At 40.8% G+C, this 17,730-nt stretch overlaps 1 long non-coding RNA gene across 1 annotated transcript in view; it reads right to left on the minus strand.

Moving 5' to 3' along the window:
• The window catches only part of LOC110017725, a 45,151-nt gene extending 31,347 nt beyond the window's left edge, over positions 1-13,804 (minus strand). The window contains exon 1 of the long non-coding RNA XR_002293224.1: positions 13,586-13,804. This is a non-coding gene — a long non-coding RNA (uncharacterized LOC110017725). The remainder of the gene's footprint in view (positions 1-13,585) is intronic.
• Positions 13,805-17,730: the final 3,926 nt, after the last annotated feature.

Raw genomic sequence — 17,730 nt, forward strand, 5'->3', positions numbered from 1 at the left:
AGGAAACCTCAACATCTTCATCTCTGCTACCTCCATCTCAGCCTCTTGTCTCTGTCTCACTGCTACCGTCTCTAACCCATAGAGCAGAGCTGGTCTCACCACTGTCTTGTACACCTTTCCTTTGAGTCTTGCTGGCACTCTTCTGTCACACAACACTCCTGACACTTTCCTCCAACCGCTCCAACCTGCCTGCACTCGCCTCTTCACCTCTTTTCCACAATCCCCATCACACTGAACTGTTGACCCCAAGTACTTAAACTCCTGCACCTTCTTCACCTCAGCCCCCTGTAACCTAACGCTTCTACCTTGATCCCTCTCGTTCAGACACATGTATTCTGTCTTACTACGACTGACCTTCATACCTCTTCTTTCCAGAGCAAACCTCCACCTCTCTAGCTGTTCCTCCACCTGCTCTCTACTCTCACTGCAAATTACAATGTCATCCGCAAACATCATTGTCCAGGGAGATTCCTGTCTTACCTCGTCTGTCAGCCTGTCCATCAGCATAGCAAACAAAAAAGGACTCAAAGCTGATCCTTGGTGTAGTCCCACCTCCACCTTGAACTCCTCTGTCTGACCTACAGCACATCTCACCACCGTCATACTTCTCTCATACATGTCCTGAACTACTCTGACATACTTCTCTGCCACTCCAGACGACCTCATACAGTACCACAGCTCCTCCCTCGGCACCCTGTCATACGCCTTCTCTAAATCTACGAACACACAATGCAGCTCCTTCTGACCTTCTCTGTACTTTTCCATCAACATTCTCAAAGCAAAAATGGCATCAGTGGTGCTCTTACGGGGCATGAAACCATACTGCTGCTCACAAATCTCCACCTTCTTCCTAAGCCTGGCTTCCACTACTCTTTCCCACAGCTTCATTGTGTGGCTCATCAACTTTATTCCTCTATAGTTGCTGCAGTTCTGCGTGTCACCCTTGTTCTTAAAGATCGGAACCAGAACGCTTCTCCTCCATTCCTCAGGCATCTTCTCACTCTCTAAAATCCTATTGAACAACCTTGTTAGAAATTCCACTGCTGTCTCTCCTAAGCACTTCCATACCTCCACAGGTACGTCATCAGGACCAACGGCCTTTCCGCTCTTCATCCTTTTCAGAGCCTTCCTAACCTCATCCTTTCCAATCTCTGCTACTTCCTGCTCCACAACAACCACATCTTCCTCCCTTCTTTCCCTGTCATTTTCCTCGTTCATCAGCTCCTCAAAATACTCCTTCCATCTTTTCTGTACACTCTCTTGGGTTGTTAGCACCTTTCCATCTCTGTCCTTAATCACCGTTATCTGTTGCACGTCCTTCCCATCTCTGTCTCTCTGTCTGGCTAGCCTGTACAAGTCCTTCTCTCCTTCCTTTGTGTCTAACCTGTCATAAAGCTCATCGTAAGCTTTCTGTTTGGCCTTTGCCACCTCTCTCTTCACTCTACGCTGCGCTTCCTTGTACTCCTGTCTACCTTCCTCAGTCCTTTCTACATCCCACTTCCTTTTAGCCAACCTCTTCCTCTGGACGCATTCCTGTACTTCCTCATTCCACTACCAAGTCTCTTTACCGTCTTTCCTCTTTCCAGATGACACACCTAGCACCTTCCTACCTGTTTCCCTGATAATCTCTGCTGTAGTTTCCCAGTCATCTGGAAGCTCATCCTGACCACCCAGGACCTGCCTCAACTTCTGCCTAAATTCCTCACAAGTTTCTTCATTCTGTAGCTTCCACCACTTGGTCTTCTTTTCTGTTTTCCCTATCTTCTTCTTCCTGACCTCCAGAGTCATCTTACACACCACCATGCGGTGCTGTCTGGCTACACTCTCTCCTACCACCACTTTGCAGTCATTAACCTCTCTCAAATGACCTCGTCTACATAGGATGTAGTCCACCTGAGTACTCCTACCTCCACTTCTGTATGTCACTCTATGTTCCTCTCTCTTCTGGAAGTAAGTGTTGACTACAGCCATTTCCATCCTCTTCGCAAAGTCCACCACCATCTGTCCCTCCAGATTCCTTTCCTTCACACCAAACCTGCCCATCACCTCCTCATCACCTCTGTTGCCCTCACCAACATGCCCATTAAAGTCTGCTCCAATAACAACTCTCTCTCCTCTGGGAAAACTCTCTATGACCTCATCCAACTCACTCCAGAATCTCTCCTTCACTTCTAACTCACAGCCAACCTGTGCCGCATACCCACTGACTACATTCACCATCACCCCTTCAATTTCTAACTTTAAGCTCATCATCCTGTCTGAGACTCTTTTCACCTCTAGAACACTGTTTACAAACTCCCCCTTCAGAATCACTCCTACCCCGTTTCTCTTCCTATCAACACCATGATAGAACAGTTTGTATCCTCCTCCAATACTACGTGCCTTGCTGCCCTTCCACCTTGTCTCCTGCACACACAGTACATCTACCTTCCTTCTCTCCATCATGTCTGCCAGCTCTCTGCCTTTCCCTGTCATTGTGCCAACGTTAAGAGTCCCTATTCTCAAACCTATGTTCCTGCCTTTTCCCTTCTCTCTCTGGCAACGGAGCCTTCTGCCTCCCCTCTTTCTTCCACCAACAGTAGTCAAATTTCCACCGACACCCTGTAGGTTAACAGCATCGGTGGCGGTCGTTGTTAACCCGGGCCTCGACCGATCCGGTATGTCTAAAGTGTTGTGGATGATTCGCATGGTTATTTTGGCAATTTTTACGCCGGATGCCCTTCCTGACGCAACCCTCTCTATTTATCCGGGCTTGGGACCGGCACAGAAGTTACTGGCTTGCAACCCCTGTGGCTAGATTATTAGCGTAGCTAGCATAGTTAGCATAATTAGCATTTTAGATAATGTGTTTTTCTGAGTCAGTTGATGATGCTGATCGCAATGCTAGCACTTTTAGCCACATTAGCATAGTTAGCATTGTTAGCATAATTAGCAAATCCAGCCTTGACTAGCTTTTAATTTGCGGGCTGTGAGGGCGGTAAGGTCAGCGGTGGTGCGTAGAGTTGGGCGTGGAGGCGGGTTGCGTCTGCGGGCCATACAACGCCGCTTGCGGCTTTAATTATTATTATTATTCTTCTTGTCCTATAACGGCGTCTTTGAGCTTAATTTTGACCCCCGCCACATACCCGAAAACTCACCAAAATTGGCACACACCTGGGATAAATTGAAAATGAATTTTTGGCAAAGAGAACGCCACCCCCCCGAAGTCGATGACATCACGGCGAGCGATCCCGTAAAAAAAATGAATGGGCCGAAAATCGCTTATGGGGCCAAAAAAAAATATTTTGAAATACAGTTACGAAACCAAAACACGCGTGTTGGAGATATCCCAAAGAAGTTATGAAATCATTATGGGATGCCCACACGACCTACGGCTTGGCGGCCATTTTGTGGCGAACTCAGAGAAATGGCGATTTTCGTGTTTTTTGACAATATGGGAAAACTACACTTTTGTTAAAGCGATTTTCACGAAATTTCATACACATGCCAAAAACACGATTCTACAACTACCAAAGAAGTTTTGTTGACCTTTGACCTTGGGAAGGGGCGGCCATCTTGAATTTTCATAAAAAAGCACCTTTAGTAACGTATACAAACGAAAACTCGTCCTAGGGATTTTTATCGATCTTTTTGAAACTTCTCAGGCATCAATGGCAAGCTACTGTGGACAAAATGTTGGAATTAGAAGTTGTAGAATTTGAAACGCGTGCGCGTGGCGAATTCGCAACCGTCGCCATTTTAGCTAGCTCGCACATATTTTATCGGAATAGCCTGAAACTGAAATATGCGATACCCTGGCCCACACTGAACAAAACGATGTCACATACGACAAAATCGATAAAGGAATGTGGCCGTGGTAAGCAAAAAACCGTCGCAAAAAAAAGTGCTGACTCGGCAAAAAAAAAAATTTTCGGATTTTATTTTTAAGAATCGGCTAACAAAACCCAGATAACTTTGTCGGGTATATCCAAAGAAAGTTTTTAAATCATTACGTGATGGCGACACGACCTACGGTTTGGCGGCCATTTTTTGCCAAAATCTGCCATTTTGCGTTTTTCGCATTTTTACACAATATGGAAAAATGAACTTTTTTTCGAGCGATTTTCACGAAATTTGACTCGCATGTCCCTAGCGTAAGTCTACAATCACCTTTGGAGTTTCGTCGACCTTTGACCTCGGGAAAAGGCGGCCATCTTGAATTTTCTATAAAAAACACCTTTACCACCAGATTCAAACGTAAACTTGTCGTTGGAATTTTCATCGATTGTCTCGAAACTTTTTGGGCATCAATGGCAAGCTACTGTGGAAAAAATGTTGGAAGTAGAAGTTGTAGATTTTGAACGGCGTGTGCGTGGCAAGCTAGCAAAGTGGCGCACTGTTATAACTCCCATGCATTTCAATACAATACAGTGAAAATTGAATGCATGCATTCATGCCTGAAACAGAATACATTGAAAAAGACTAGACATGGACATATAAGGAATGTGGGCGTGGTTAGCATAAAACCACTGTTGTTAAGGACGACAAAAAGTTTACTTTTACCGATTTATCCGAAATTGACGTCAATCTGTTCGTCTTCTGAAGTGGACCAAAACATAAAATGGTTGCTATGGAGATAAAATAAACAGAAAAGCCGCCATTTTGGAAAAAGTGGGTTTTTTATGAACTCATGACATATAGCTCTCACCAATGGAGGAATGTGTTTTTCTGAATCAGTTGATGATGCTGATTGCTATGCTAGCACTTTTAGCTATGTTAGCATAACTAGCATAGTTAGCATAATTAGCATTTTAGGTAATGTGTTTTTCTGAGTCAGTTGATGATGCTGATCGCTATGCTAGCACTTTTAGCCACATTAGCATAGCTAGCATAGTTAGCATAATTAGCATTTTAGGTAATGTGTTTTTCTGAGTCAGTTGATGATGCTGATCGCTATGCTAGCACTTTTAGCCACATTAGCATAGCTAGCATAGTTAGCATAATTAGCATTTTAGGTAATGTGTTTTTCTGAGTCAGTTGATGATGCTGATCGCTATGCTAGCACTTTTAGCCACATTAGCGTAGCTAGCATAGTTAGCATAATTAGCATTTTAGATAATGTGTTTTTCTGAGTCAGTTGATGATGCTGATCGCAATGCTAGCACTTTTAGCCACATTAGCATAGTTAGCATTGTTAGCATAATTAGCAAATCCAGCCTTGACTAGCTTTTAATTTGCGGGCTGTGAGGGCGGTGAGGTCAGCGGTGGTGCGTAGAGTTGGGCGTGGAGGCGGGTTGCGTCTGCGGGCCATACAACGCCGCTTGCGGCTTTAATTATTATTATTATTCTTCTTGTCCTATAACGGCGTCTTTGAGCTTAATTTTGACCCCCGCCACATACCCGAAAACTCACCAAAATTGGCACACACCTGGGATAAATTGAAAATGAATTTTTGGCAAAGAGAACGCCACCCCCCCGAAGTCGATGACATCACGGCGAGCGATCCCGTAAAAAAAATGAATGGGCCGAAAATCGCTTATGGGGCCAAAAAAAAATATTTTGAAATACAGTTACGAAACCAAAACACGCGTGTTGGAGATATCCCAAAGAAGTTATGAAATCATTATGGGATGCCCACACGACCTACGGCTTGGCGGCCATTTTGTGGCGAACTCAGAGAAATGGCGATTTTCGTGTTTTTTGACAATATGGGAAAACTACACTTTTGTTAAAGCGATTTTCACGAAATTTCATACACATGCCAAAAACACGATTCTACAACTACCAAAGAAGTTTTGTTGACCTTTGACCTTGGGAAGGGGCGGCCATCTTGAATTTTCATAAAAAAGCACCTTTAGTAACGTATACAAACGAAAACTCGTCCTAGGGATTTTTATCGATCTTTTTGAAACTTCTCAGGCATCAATGGCAAGCTACTGTGGACAAAATGTTGGAATTAGAAGTTGTAGAATTTGAAACGCGTGCGCGTGGCGAATTCGCAACCGTCGCCATTTTAGCTAGCTCGCACATATTTTATCGGAATAGCCTGAAACTGAAATATGCGATACCCTGGCCCACACTGAACAAAACGATGTCACATACGACAAAATCGATAAAGGAATGTGGCCGTGGTAAGCAAAAAACCGTCGCAAAAAAAAGTGCTGACTCGGCAAAAAAAAAAATTTTCGGATTTTATTTTTAAGAATCGGCTAACAAAACCCAGATAACTTTGTCGGGTATATCCAAAGAAAGTTTTGAAATCATTACGTGATGGCCACACGACCTACGGTTTGGCGGCCATTTTGTGCCAAAATCTGCCATTTTGAGTTTTTCGCGTTTTTACACGATATGGAAAAATGAACTTTTTTTTGAGCGATTTTCACGAAATTTGACTCGCATGTCCCTAGCGTAAGTCTACAATCACCTTTGGAGTTTCGTCGACCTTTGACCTCGGGAAAAGGCGGCCATCTTGAATTTTCTATAAAAAACACCTTAACCACCAGATTCAAACGTAAACTTGTCGTTGGAATTTTCTTCGATCGTCTCAAAACTTTTTGGGCATCAATGGCAAGCTACTGTGTAAAAAATGTTGGAATTAGAAGTTGTAGATTTTGAACGGCGTGCGCGTGGCAAGCTAGCAAAGTGGCGCACTGTTATAACTCCCATGCATTTCAATACAATACAGTGAAAATTGAATGCATGCATTCATGCCTGAAACTGAATACATTGAAAAACACTGGATATGGACATATAAGGAATGTGGGCGTGGTTAGCATAAAACCACTGTTGCTAAGGACGACAAAAAGTTTACTTTTACCGATTTGTCCGAAACTGACGTCAATCTGTTCGTCCTCCCGAGGGGACCAAAACATAAAATGGTTGCTATGGAGATAAAATCAACAGAAAAGCCGCCATTTTGGAAAAAGTAGGTTTTTTATCAACTTATGACATATAACTCTCACCAATGGAGGAATGTGTTTTTCTGAGTCAGTTGATGATGCTGATCGCTATGCTAGCAATTTTAGCCACATTAGCATAGCTAGCATAGTTAGCATAATTAGCATTTTAGGAAATGTGTTTTTTTGAGTCAGTTGATGATGCTGATCGCTATGCTAGCACTTTTAGCTATGTTAGCATAGCTAGCATAGTTAGCATAATTAGCATTTTAGGTAATGTGTTTTTCTGAGTCAGTTGAAGATGCTGATTGCTATGCTAGCACTTTTAGCCACATTAGCATAGTTAGCATAGTTAGCATAATTAGCATTTTAGGTAATGTGTTTTTCTGAGTCAGTTGATGATGCTGATCGCTATGCTAGCACTTTTAGCCACATTAGCATAGCTAGCATAGTTAGCATAATTAGCATTTTAGGAAATGTGTTTTTTTGAGTCAGTTTATGATGCTAATCGCAATGCTAGCTCATTTAGGCACATTAGCATAGCTAGCATGGTTAGCATAATTAGCATTTTAGGAAATGTGTTTTTCTGAGAGAGTTGATTATGCTGATCGCTATGCTAGGACTTTTAGTCACATTAGCATAGTTAGCATAGTTAGCATTATGAGCAAATCCAGCCTTGATTAGCTTTTAATTTGTGGGCGGTGAGGGCGGAGAGGGCCGCGGTAGTGCGTAGAGTTGGGCGTGGAAGGCGGGTTGCGTCTGCGGGCCATACAACGCCGCTTGCGGCTTTAATTATTCTTCTGGTTTCTAACGGACAGTTTGAGCTCAAATTTGACCCCCGCCACATACCCGAAAACTCACCAAAATTGGCCCACACCTAGGATAAATGTGAAATGAATTTTCGGCAAAGAGAACGTCACCCCCCCCCACGATGATGACATCACGGCGAGCGTTCCCGTCAAAAAAATGAATGGGCCGAAAATCGCTTATGGGGCCAAAAAAAAATATTTCAAATTAGAACAACGAAACCAATACACACGTGTTGGAGATATCCAAAAGAAGTTATGAAATCATTATGGGATGGCCACAGGACCTACGGCTTGGCGGCCATTTTGTGGCGAACTCAGAGAAATGGCGATTTTCGTGTTTTTTCACAATATGGGAAAACAACACTTTTGTTCAAGCGATTTTCACGAAATTGCATACACATGCCAAAAACACGATTCTACAACTACCAAAGAAGTTTGGTTGACCTTTGACCTTGGGAAGGAGCGGCCATCTTGAATTTTCATAAAAAAGCACCTTTAGTAAGGTATTCAAACGAAAACTCGTCCTAGGAATTTTCATCGATCTTTTTGAAACTTCTCGGGCATCAATGGCAATCAATTGTGGACAAAATGTTGGAATTAGAAGTTGTAGATTTTGAAACGCGTGCGCGTGGCGAATTCGCAACCGTCGCCATTTTAGCTAGCTTGCACATATTTTATCGGAATGTCGTGAAAATGAAATATACGATTCCCTGGCCCACACTGAACAAAACGATGTCAGATACGACAAAATCGATAAAGGAATGTGGCCGTGGTTAACAAAAAACAATCGCAAAAAAAAGTGCTGACTCGGCTAAAAAAAAAAAATTCGGATTTTTTTTTTATGAATCGGCTAGCGAAACCCAGATAACTTTGGCGGGTATATCCAAACAAAGTTTTGAAATCATTACGTGATGGCGACACGACCTACGGTTTGGCGGCCATTTTGTGCCAAAATCTGCCATTTTGCGTTTTTCGCGATTTTACACAATATGGAAAAATGAACTTTTTTTCGAGCGATTTTCACGAAACTTGACGCGCATGTCCCTAGCGTAAGTCTACAATCACCTTTGGAGTTTCGTTGACCTTTGACCTCAGAAAAAGGCGGCCATCTTGAATTTTCTATAAAAAACACCTTTACCACCAGATTCAAACGTAAACTTGTCGTTGGAATTTTCATCGATTGTCTCGAAACTTTTTGGGCATCAATGGCAAGCTACTGTGGAAAAAATGTTGGAATTAGAAGTTGTAGATTTTAAACGGCGTGCGCGTGGCAAGCTAGCAAAGTGGCGCAGTGTTATAACTCCCATGCCTTTCAATACAATACAGTGAAAATTGAATGCATGCATTCATGCCTGAAACTGAATACACTGGTTCTGGACATATAAGGAATGTGGGCGTGGTTAGCATAAAACCACTGTTGCTAAGGACGACAAAAAGTTTACTTTTACCGATTTGTCAGAAACTGACGTCAATCTGTTCGTCCTCCCGAGGGGACCAAAACATAAAATGGTTGCTATGGAGATAAAATCAACAGAAAAGCCGCCATTTTGGAAAAAGTGGTTTTTTTTTAATCAACTTATGACATATAGCTCTCACCAATGGAGGAATGTGTTTTTCTGAGTCAGTTGATGATGCTGATCGCTATGCTAGCACTTTTAGCCACATTAGCATAGCTAGCATAGTTAGCATAATTTGCATTTTAGGTAATGTGTTTTTCTGAGTCAGTTGATGATGCTGATCGCTATGCTAGCAATTTTAGCCACATTGGCATAGCTTGCATAGTTAGCATAATTAGCATTTTAGGTATTGTGTTTTTCTGAGTCAGTTGATGATGCTGATTGCAATGCTAGCACTTTTAGCCACATTAGCATAGTTAGCATTGTTAGCCTAATTAGCAAATCCAGCCTTGACTAGCTTTTAATTTGCGGGCTGTGAGGGCGGTGAGGTCAGGGGTGGTACGTAGAGTTGGGAGTGGAAGGCGGGTTGCGTCTGCGGGCCATACAACGCCGCTTGCGGCTTTAATTAACCTTTATGCTCTTCTGCCTTCGACTCGCTTCATTACTTAAAACATTTTAATTACAAAGCTTAAAGTGAGCTCCGAAACAAACCAGTCTAAATCTATACCAAACAATCTTTTTGAATTATATTTTAATTGGTTCTTAGAAGTTGTATCTGTAGTTCCTCTTCAATTTAAACACACAGTCTTTACTTTATATTTTTATCAAATCTATGCAATAGCTGTGGATTTAAAAACGGCAACATCAGCCTTTAGCCACAGACTTTTTACTTTCAAAGCCAAAGAGTAATAAACAGAATTTTTTTGGGAATTATTTTGTCACATTTGGAGAGCAAGTGTAAAATTTGCAGTGGTGAAGTAACATACAATGAAAACGTGTGCAAAAGTAGATCTGTTGAACCATGGACAAAATAGCAATCTAGTGTCTTTTCGGACAAAAAAGTTGAGCAAAAAGGTAAATCAGCACAGATTGTTCAGTGTAATTTGCATAAAGTTGTAAGTTGCATAAAATGTCAGCAAATACATTTGATTCATATAAATATTTATATATAAATAAATATTTTCAAAAATATTTTCAAAACCTAGATATTTATGCATTTCTGCTTGATTTAGAAAAATTGTTTCAGGTTATACTCTTCTAAAGGTTGCAGCATAAGATCAGACCATTTATGACACGTTTTTCAGGTACTAAAATTTAAAAAAAGTTTCACAGTACAAAAAATAAACAAAAAAAATGAAAATGAAAAAGGTTCATCAGAAGGCAGGCTGTGTGTTAACTTTTCTGTGATTTAAATGTAAAGACTGGGCTTTTCCATGAGATAAACAGTAAACTGAAGTCTGGAACCTCAATGAAACAAAACTTCAAATATTTGCAGCTCCATCTTCCAGATTTTAGCAGAAACTCCCCAAAGCAGATGTTTTCGTCAATTATTAAACGAAAGTCAAACAGGTCTGTCAGAGTGGGATATTAGTTCCTGTCTTTATATGAGAGCAGACATTTTTAGGATGCAACAACAAGAGCTGCAGGTTTTCAATTCTGTAAGGCAGTTTAGTCAAGCTTCGATCATAAAACACACAAAAAATAATTAACTATAGTAAGCCTGGTTTAAAAAAAGAAAAAGGGAAAAAAATAATTATTTGATCCATTATTTGTGTCTCAATATCAAAACACGGTGTTTTAAACAAGACAAGGTTGGCTGTCCCACATTTGCTAAAATTAGTGCAAAGCGTCTCTTGCTCATTGGCTAATTTAGGAACCAACCCCTAAGTCCTGCTTCGCGTCATCCCAAGGCTGCTGGAATGAAAGGATAACCTGATTTCCAGCTGCAATCTGTGTTGTACACAAAAGGCTGATTACCAGCATATTCTCATTCAGGAAAAAAAACAAAGGAATTTGGCTGCACGGGAACTCATACGGTTTTAGTGAATCGGGTCAACCTCGGGCTGTAAGGGACTAAATAAATTCATGAAAGAAAAGAAGTTGAGAGTCGAAAAACAAAGAGTAGTTTCAGTGAAACGTCAGCAAATGAGATGGGAGGAGGGCAAAGAGAAAGTGGGGCATCAATTTCCTTGGCAACCCTGTCATCCATGAATAATAAAATACAGACATGTCGAGGAAGCGAATGGGAGAAACCGCGAAGAAAGTTTTCATTTTATTCTGCAGGCTGCATTCTGTCTGGCTTTGTTTCGCTTTTTCAGCTCAAAATAAATTGGAAACCTCAGGATCCTTTGCTTTTTCATGTTTTTAGCAAAAATTTAATTATCTTTACTATTCTCATACACCATTCATTTTACGACTAAACCAAATACACAAAGAAATATAAGCCTACTCGTGAGAGATATAGGTTAACCAACCAAAAGTCAATTTATTGACATCGTATTTCTTTTGGATAGGGATTTTTCCTTTGACACGTGTCAGTCTGCTGAACTTTGAGAAGCTCTTCAAAGGCTCTGAAAGTTCAACCTTCATCAGATGTCCTACAATTGTCAAAGAAGTATACTCTGAAAAGTTCCATCTTTGAAGGAGGTTTCTGTTCATGCATTCTGCAGGCAGTGTGATTCAATTCTGGGGGATTTTACTCCCATTACATCTAATGGTTTTTTGCAGATTCATATAAATTATCAGTAAATAAGTGACATTGCCTCTGGATGTAGGTGCTCTGTCATGATAGCCTTGTACAAGTCAGTCTGCTCTCAAAGGAAACTCAACTGGACTTGATGCAATCTCACATCTGGATTGGAGGATTATACTAATGATCAACAAATGGGGGGGGGGGGGGGGGGGGGGGGCTTGATAAGTTGATATTTATACATGTGATTTTTTTTTTGTATAATAAATATTTTTATTTTTAGTATTCATTCAGTTTTACAAACACTCTTTTCCAAGACAGTTTTCCAAACTTTTTTTTCATGATTTATGGATGGTAGAATGTGGAGGAATACATGTCAAGGATAAGTGACTGGATGGGCTAAACTGAAAATAACATTTAAAAAACAACAGTTCTTTTTTATAATCTAAACCAGGGGTCTGCAACCTGCAACACTTACAGAACAGTTCAAGTCAATTTCTCACTGACGACCCATTACGAGCCACAAAGTCTCATTTTGTCAGAAGTCAGAGCTCTGTCTCCCCCTCTGGTCATCGTCGGGAACCGTCTCCACAGTTCTGAGTGCACTTCATCTCCCAGCAAACCCGGTGCACAGTTTCTGGATGCCACACACCTGACTTTCATTTGCAATCACTCACAGTATTCTTAAGCACTGCCCTGAGCCTCACTTAGTGTGAAGTATTGTTTGCGCCACTTTGCCTGCATTACCGAGCGTTAGAGCCAGACCCTGTTTTGTCTCCGACTCCCTTTGCCTGGATCTTGACTATTCTATAAACCTGCTGCATTTGGATTCAGCTGTCTGCCTGTTTTGTGACACGTTTCACCCTTTAGAAAAAAAAATATGTTTGCTAATATTGTGATAAATATAAGAACTAGTTTTTTGCTTAAACACATGCAAAGAGAAAATAAGATAAAGCTTTATTGTCATTGTACAGTAAAATACTCTTTTTTCCTAAATACAAAATAGTTTAACCTTTGAAATAGGGTTTGCATCGCTTCATTAAAATTAAATTCTGTGTCACATAGGATCATCTCAATGCAGCAAATGTAGTAGTATGTCAGTGAAAAAAAGTTTATTTGACCATTTGTGATACACCTAATCTTTGTAAATTCAACAAAAATTAAATCTGAGCTAATTTGGTGACCAGATTTTTTAAACCATAGGGTGCACCTAAAATCCTTTTTGTTCAAAAATAGATCCATCTTATCTGATGCGCCTTAATTCTGGTTGTGCTTACTGACTTCCTGTTGTACACAGCACGCAAAAATTTGTTCAAATGTTTTTGTTTGACCTTTGATATGTACTGTCATTGGACTGAATGAGTTTGAGTTGGTTCACTTTACTTTAATTTTACTGTCTTACTTCAGTTACTTTTGTGAATTCAAAACTATTTTTCTTTAATCGAAGAGTTTAATTCAACATATCTTTTGAATTTCAAAATAGAACTATGGTAAAATGACTCTAGGTATTGGGATTTAATTTTTTTTTTCTTCCGTTGGTCGCAAACTGTTTCAAATAAGCAAATTAAAATCTAAAAGCTGAACAGAATGAGCATATAAATATACAATAACATTTAAATGACAGACATAATTAACAAGAAAAGTTTAGGAGTAGAGCACCTTAAGCATTTGACTTTTACACATTCAGTGGTTCATTAACTGCATGTACCTGGCTGATGCAAATAATGTAATTAGGTAAAGCAAGGGTGACTAATTAACAAAGAGTAAATAAATACAAAATTAAGGTTGCAGACTGAAACAGGATAATAATCTAACCTGAGAGCAGAAACGTGTGAAGATCCAAGTCTTGAGTCATGTGTTTGTGCAGAATTTTCCTTCATCGGTTAATTTTTTTTGTTTCTATTTCTCCTCTTCCTCCTGTGACACTATCCACCTGTTTTGAATAATTAATCACCACAGCTGCTTCTTTTTTCTTAATTGTCCCTTTTTGCCAGATTTCTTTCAGGGGTTTGTGAATCCCTTCGGTTGAGATTTTTCATGATCAAAATAGAGTAAAAAAATGTATTTACAATTAATACTTATAATTTTTATCAAGTAAATTTGAGACTTAAACATGAAATGTTTAAATAAATCATGTTATTGGCATCCTCAATCTTTGTCCCTTGAAATCTTTCTGAAGCCTTTTAAACAAACATGTTTTTATGAAGGAGATAGACCAATAATAACAGCAAGAATGATGACTCTGATGGCCTTTTACCGAGAACGGACAATTCAACCTTTTTAAATATTCTGGTAAAATTCCCTGAATCACAACCGTCACTTCACTTCTAAGAATAAAAAATACTTTGACCAAATACAGGACCTACTTTCATAGAGACTCTGGCTAATTAGAGGGTGCAGTTGAATCAGACTGGCATTGTAATTATCCATTCTCCCATTAGGCTGCGATTGTTTTGCAAGTATAAAGAACAGCATAGTACATGCAGAGTTTTACCCAATTTTGTTTGAGATGTTTTATTGTGAGTGTAAAAAAAAGGAGCAAAATGCTTCCGGACCCGTTCTGGCACGCTTAAGCCCCGATTAAACACCAGCATATCATCTGCATACCAGAAGTAATCATTACACAAAAGTGATTAAAAATCAAAGCCCCCGCAGTGCCAAAAACCTTCCTCACAAGCCCATTTCCACTCTCATTTCAAAATCCGCGCAATTTATTTTCAATAGCTCATCTCCAATTCGCCTGCTTCTATGGTAATTTCATTGGGTCTCATCAGCACACTGCAGTTGGGGCGTCTGTGAAAGCCATGACCGTGAGAAATTATTAAATAATTCAGAGTGTATGGCACATCAAACGTTACCTGTCAGCCGCAGAGGTGTGATGAGCCAACAAAGCAGACAGTTTTGAAAGTGAAGGAAAAACAACACCGATTATTTACTGTCCTAATACCATTTCCAGGCTAATCAACCCATGTGGACGTAATTAATGTCCCAATCTTGTCAGGAATATACACACAACACACATAATCTGGTTAATTTGAATCCAGCAAGTGATGCATGCTTTAATAAAAATGCTCTTCATTAATTCCAGCTCCTACTAGCTATTTTGTTGTTGTCATAGGAACAATAATTTGAGCATAGCGGGCTTCCTTAGTGTCTATTTATCCCTTCTGCTATCCAGTGCACTTTAACGTTGGGAGTGGGGTCATCTGCACCCCACAAGATAGCACAAGGGTTAAATGTTGAAGTCATTTAATAGTTTCAATACAACAAACAAAGAGTTATGGACAGAACAGGAGTACCCAAGAAGTTCATTCGAAATTTGCGTCCGAGTTGTGGATGGGACTGTTGGCAGGGAGTAGGGGTTAGGTGTATCCCTTAGTTCACACTCTTTCAAGCTAGCACAGCCCCTCACAAACCTGGGCAAACATGGCGAGCAATAATGGAGCTATCCAGCTGTACAGTTTTGAGCCAGATATCAGCTCGGACAAAGAAAACAAAGACGTACACGGAGCTGATTGTCTACTAGTGGATGCATTAGAAGGAGCAGAGCAGGGAGTGTATGAGGTCCGTCTCATTGCAGTTTCTATAGCACAACTACAATCTTTTTTAGACTGCATTTTGCTCCCAATTTCAATAAAGAAAAACGCAGAAATGCAATTTTAAGCGTAATTTCCTTTATAAATGTCCTCCATTATCAGAAAAAAAACAAAAGAACATGATAAAAACTGCAATGCACTGGAGTGGGTTTTTAAGACAGGACGAAAGATGAGCTTTCAACTGCAGCTGGTTCCTAATAGAGCACATTAAAAATAAAATAAATTATAAATCGTCCTTTCCCTTTCTTTGTTATTAATTTTTATGAATCCCAGAAGGAAATTGCAGATATGACATGGAAGCACAAAATACTGCAGAAAAGAATCCAACCTGATCCTGGAGTGCATTCTCTGCCAGGAGGTCCAGTTAGCTCCTTGGCATTAATTGTCAAAGCCAGACTAAATGTGGAGCGGCTCATCATGAGCATTCAGCACATTTTGGAGATCTGAGGTCCACTGGGGACGATAAGGTTCAGCAGATAAGTACCACAAAGGAACTCTTAAAGATAGGAGTTTCATTAGAACACAAGCCTTAACTCAAGTTGTTTTAAATAGCTGAAGAATTTACGTGGAGGTCCACCGCGTCAGCAAAAAAAGAGGTACAACTGCTGACATCATAGAAATACCAATAATCTGTTCCTGTGTCCATCTAGGTTACTTGGCTTCCTCTCAGGGGTCTGGGCTTTATTACTCTTCCCACCCAGATCCTGCAGTGTCCTACTTTCTCCTTAACATCTGTTTCTTATCCTTGCCATGTGCCAGGGGGCAGCAACCCACAAAGACATCCCCATCACGAGCAGCAGCTCTGTCGCTGCCTGCCAAGTATCTGATCAAAGGGGACAGCTGTCGAACGGATCTGCAAGCACACAGCGTTGCTGTGTAAATGACAAATGGGCAGATGAAGGGCGTTGGGGGACAGACAGACACATATCCTAAATGTTTGTTTCTGAATTGGTACATCTGTATACTTCACAGGCTTCACAGAGAGCTGCACAGCGGCGTTGTAGTTTGCATTTTTTTCCTCACAATAGGATGGTTTGGGTCGTTTCCAGGTTCTGAGCTTTTCTGTGGAGCCATCCAATGGGTACTCTGCCTCTTGACAGATGACGGCTGGCATTGGCTCCAGCAGATCCTCTAAATAGGATGAAGCAGAAAGGGAGTGAGCGTGTGCACATGTAAATTCAAAACTGTCGTTGTGTTGTGGTTTCTTTGCGGGGCAATTCTGATATAAACATTCAACTGAATCAGCAGAATGTCCAAGGTCTTGTGCTCGAGTACGAGTGAAGCGGAACATGATGCACTTGTGTGAGCCTTCTGCTTCTCAGTTAAAGATATTAAACACAGTGAAAAATTTGAATGAAGAAATCTGACAGATGACTGCAAATGAAGATGAGTTTCATTCAGATGCTTTTTAGCCAGAGTGAAGCATAAAAACAGAAAGGGATGTGAATGAGGAGGAGGGCGCAGCTACAGCTGTGTGTTGTGAGCAGGTCAAACACAGCCAGAGGAACGTATTAACCTTAATCAGCTGGGCAGCTTCAGAGATTATAGGGATGGTTTTGACAACACCCGCAGGGTAACATTTCAAAAAACAGCTGATAAAAATGTGATCTGTTAACTATGTTTTGGGATGATGATTTCCATCTATCCATCTTCTGAACCTGCTGCCAGAGGGCAAGGTACTGTGGGCCAAAGGTGAGGTACACTCTGGACAGCTTGCTGGTCTGTTGCAGAGCCACACACACAAATAGATGTAATATACCGGTAGATCATTTAAGATGGAGTGTCTGGATGGAACATGCAAACTCCACACAAAGAAGACCCAGCTGGGATGTGAACTTCTTGCTGTCAGGCACTAGCGCTAACCACCACACCACCAGGCAGCCCCACAATGATGATTATCTACATTGAAAAGCAAACTGGACAAGGAAAAATCTGCACTCCTCAGAACTGGATCCCAACTGTCTTTACAGACTTCCTTATTTTCTTTCTCGAAATTTGTCATAATATGTTTGATGTTTCTTTAGCATCTCTTTAATTATGTCCAATTTTTCACTGTGACCATCAAACTTCTTGCTCCCCCGTTTGAATATTTGCTACTACCACCAAGATCTGCTCCCCTTTAGGAGTCACCACTGCAAATCATCTGCCTCCTTCATCCTCCTCACTTACACCAACCACCTTCATGTCTTCCATCACTACATCTTTGGTCTTCCTCTAGGACTTTTTTCTGTTTTCCTTTCAATGTTTCCCAGCCATCTTGTGAGCGGTTCCTTTGATGGATTCATTCCTCATCACTCCCAGAGAGAACCTCAGCGTCTTCCGTTCTGCCTCCTGTCTTTTCCTCATAGCTGCTTTTTATGGCTA

The sequence above is a fragment of the Oryzias latipes genome, chromosome 24 (genome assembly GCF_002234675.1).
Source record: "Oryzias latipes chromosome 24, ASM223467v1".
NCBI lineage: Eukaryota > Metazoa > Chordata > Actinopteri > Beloniformes > Adrianichthyidae > Oryzias > Oryzias latipes.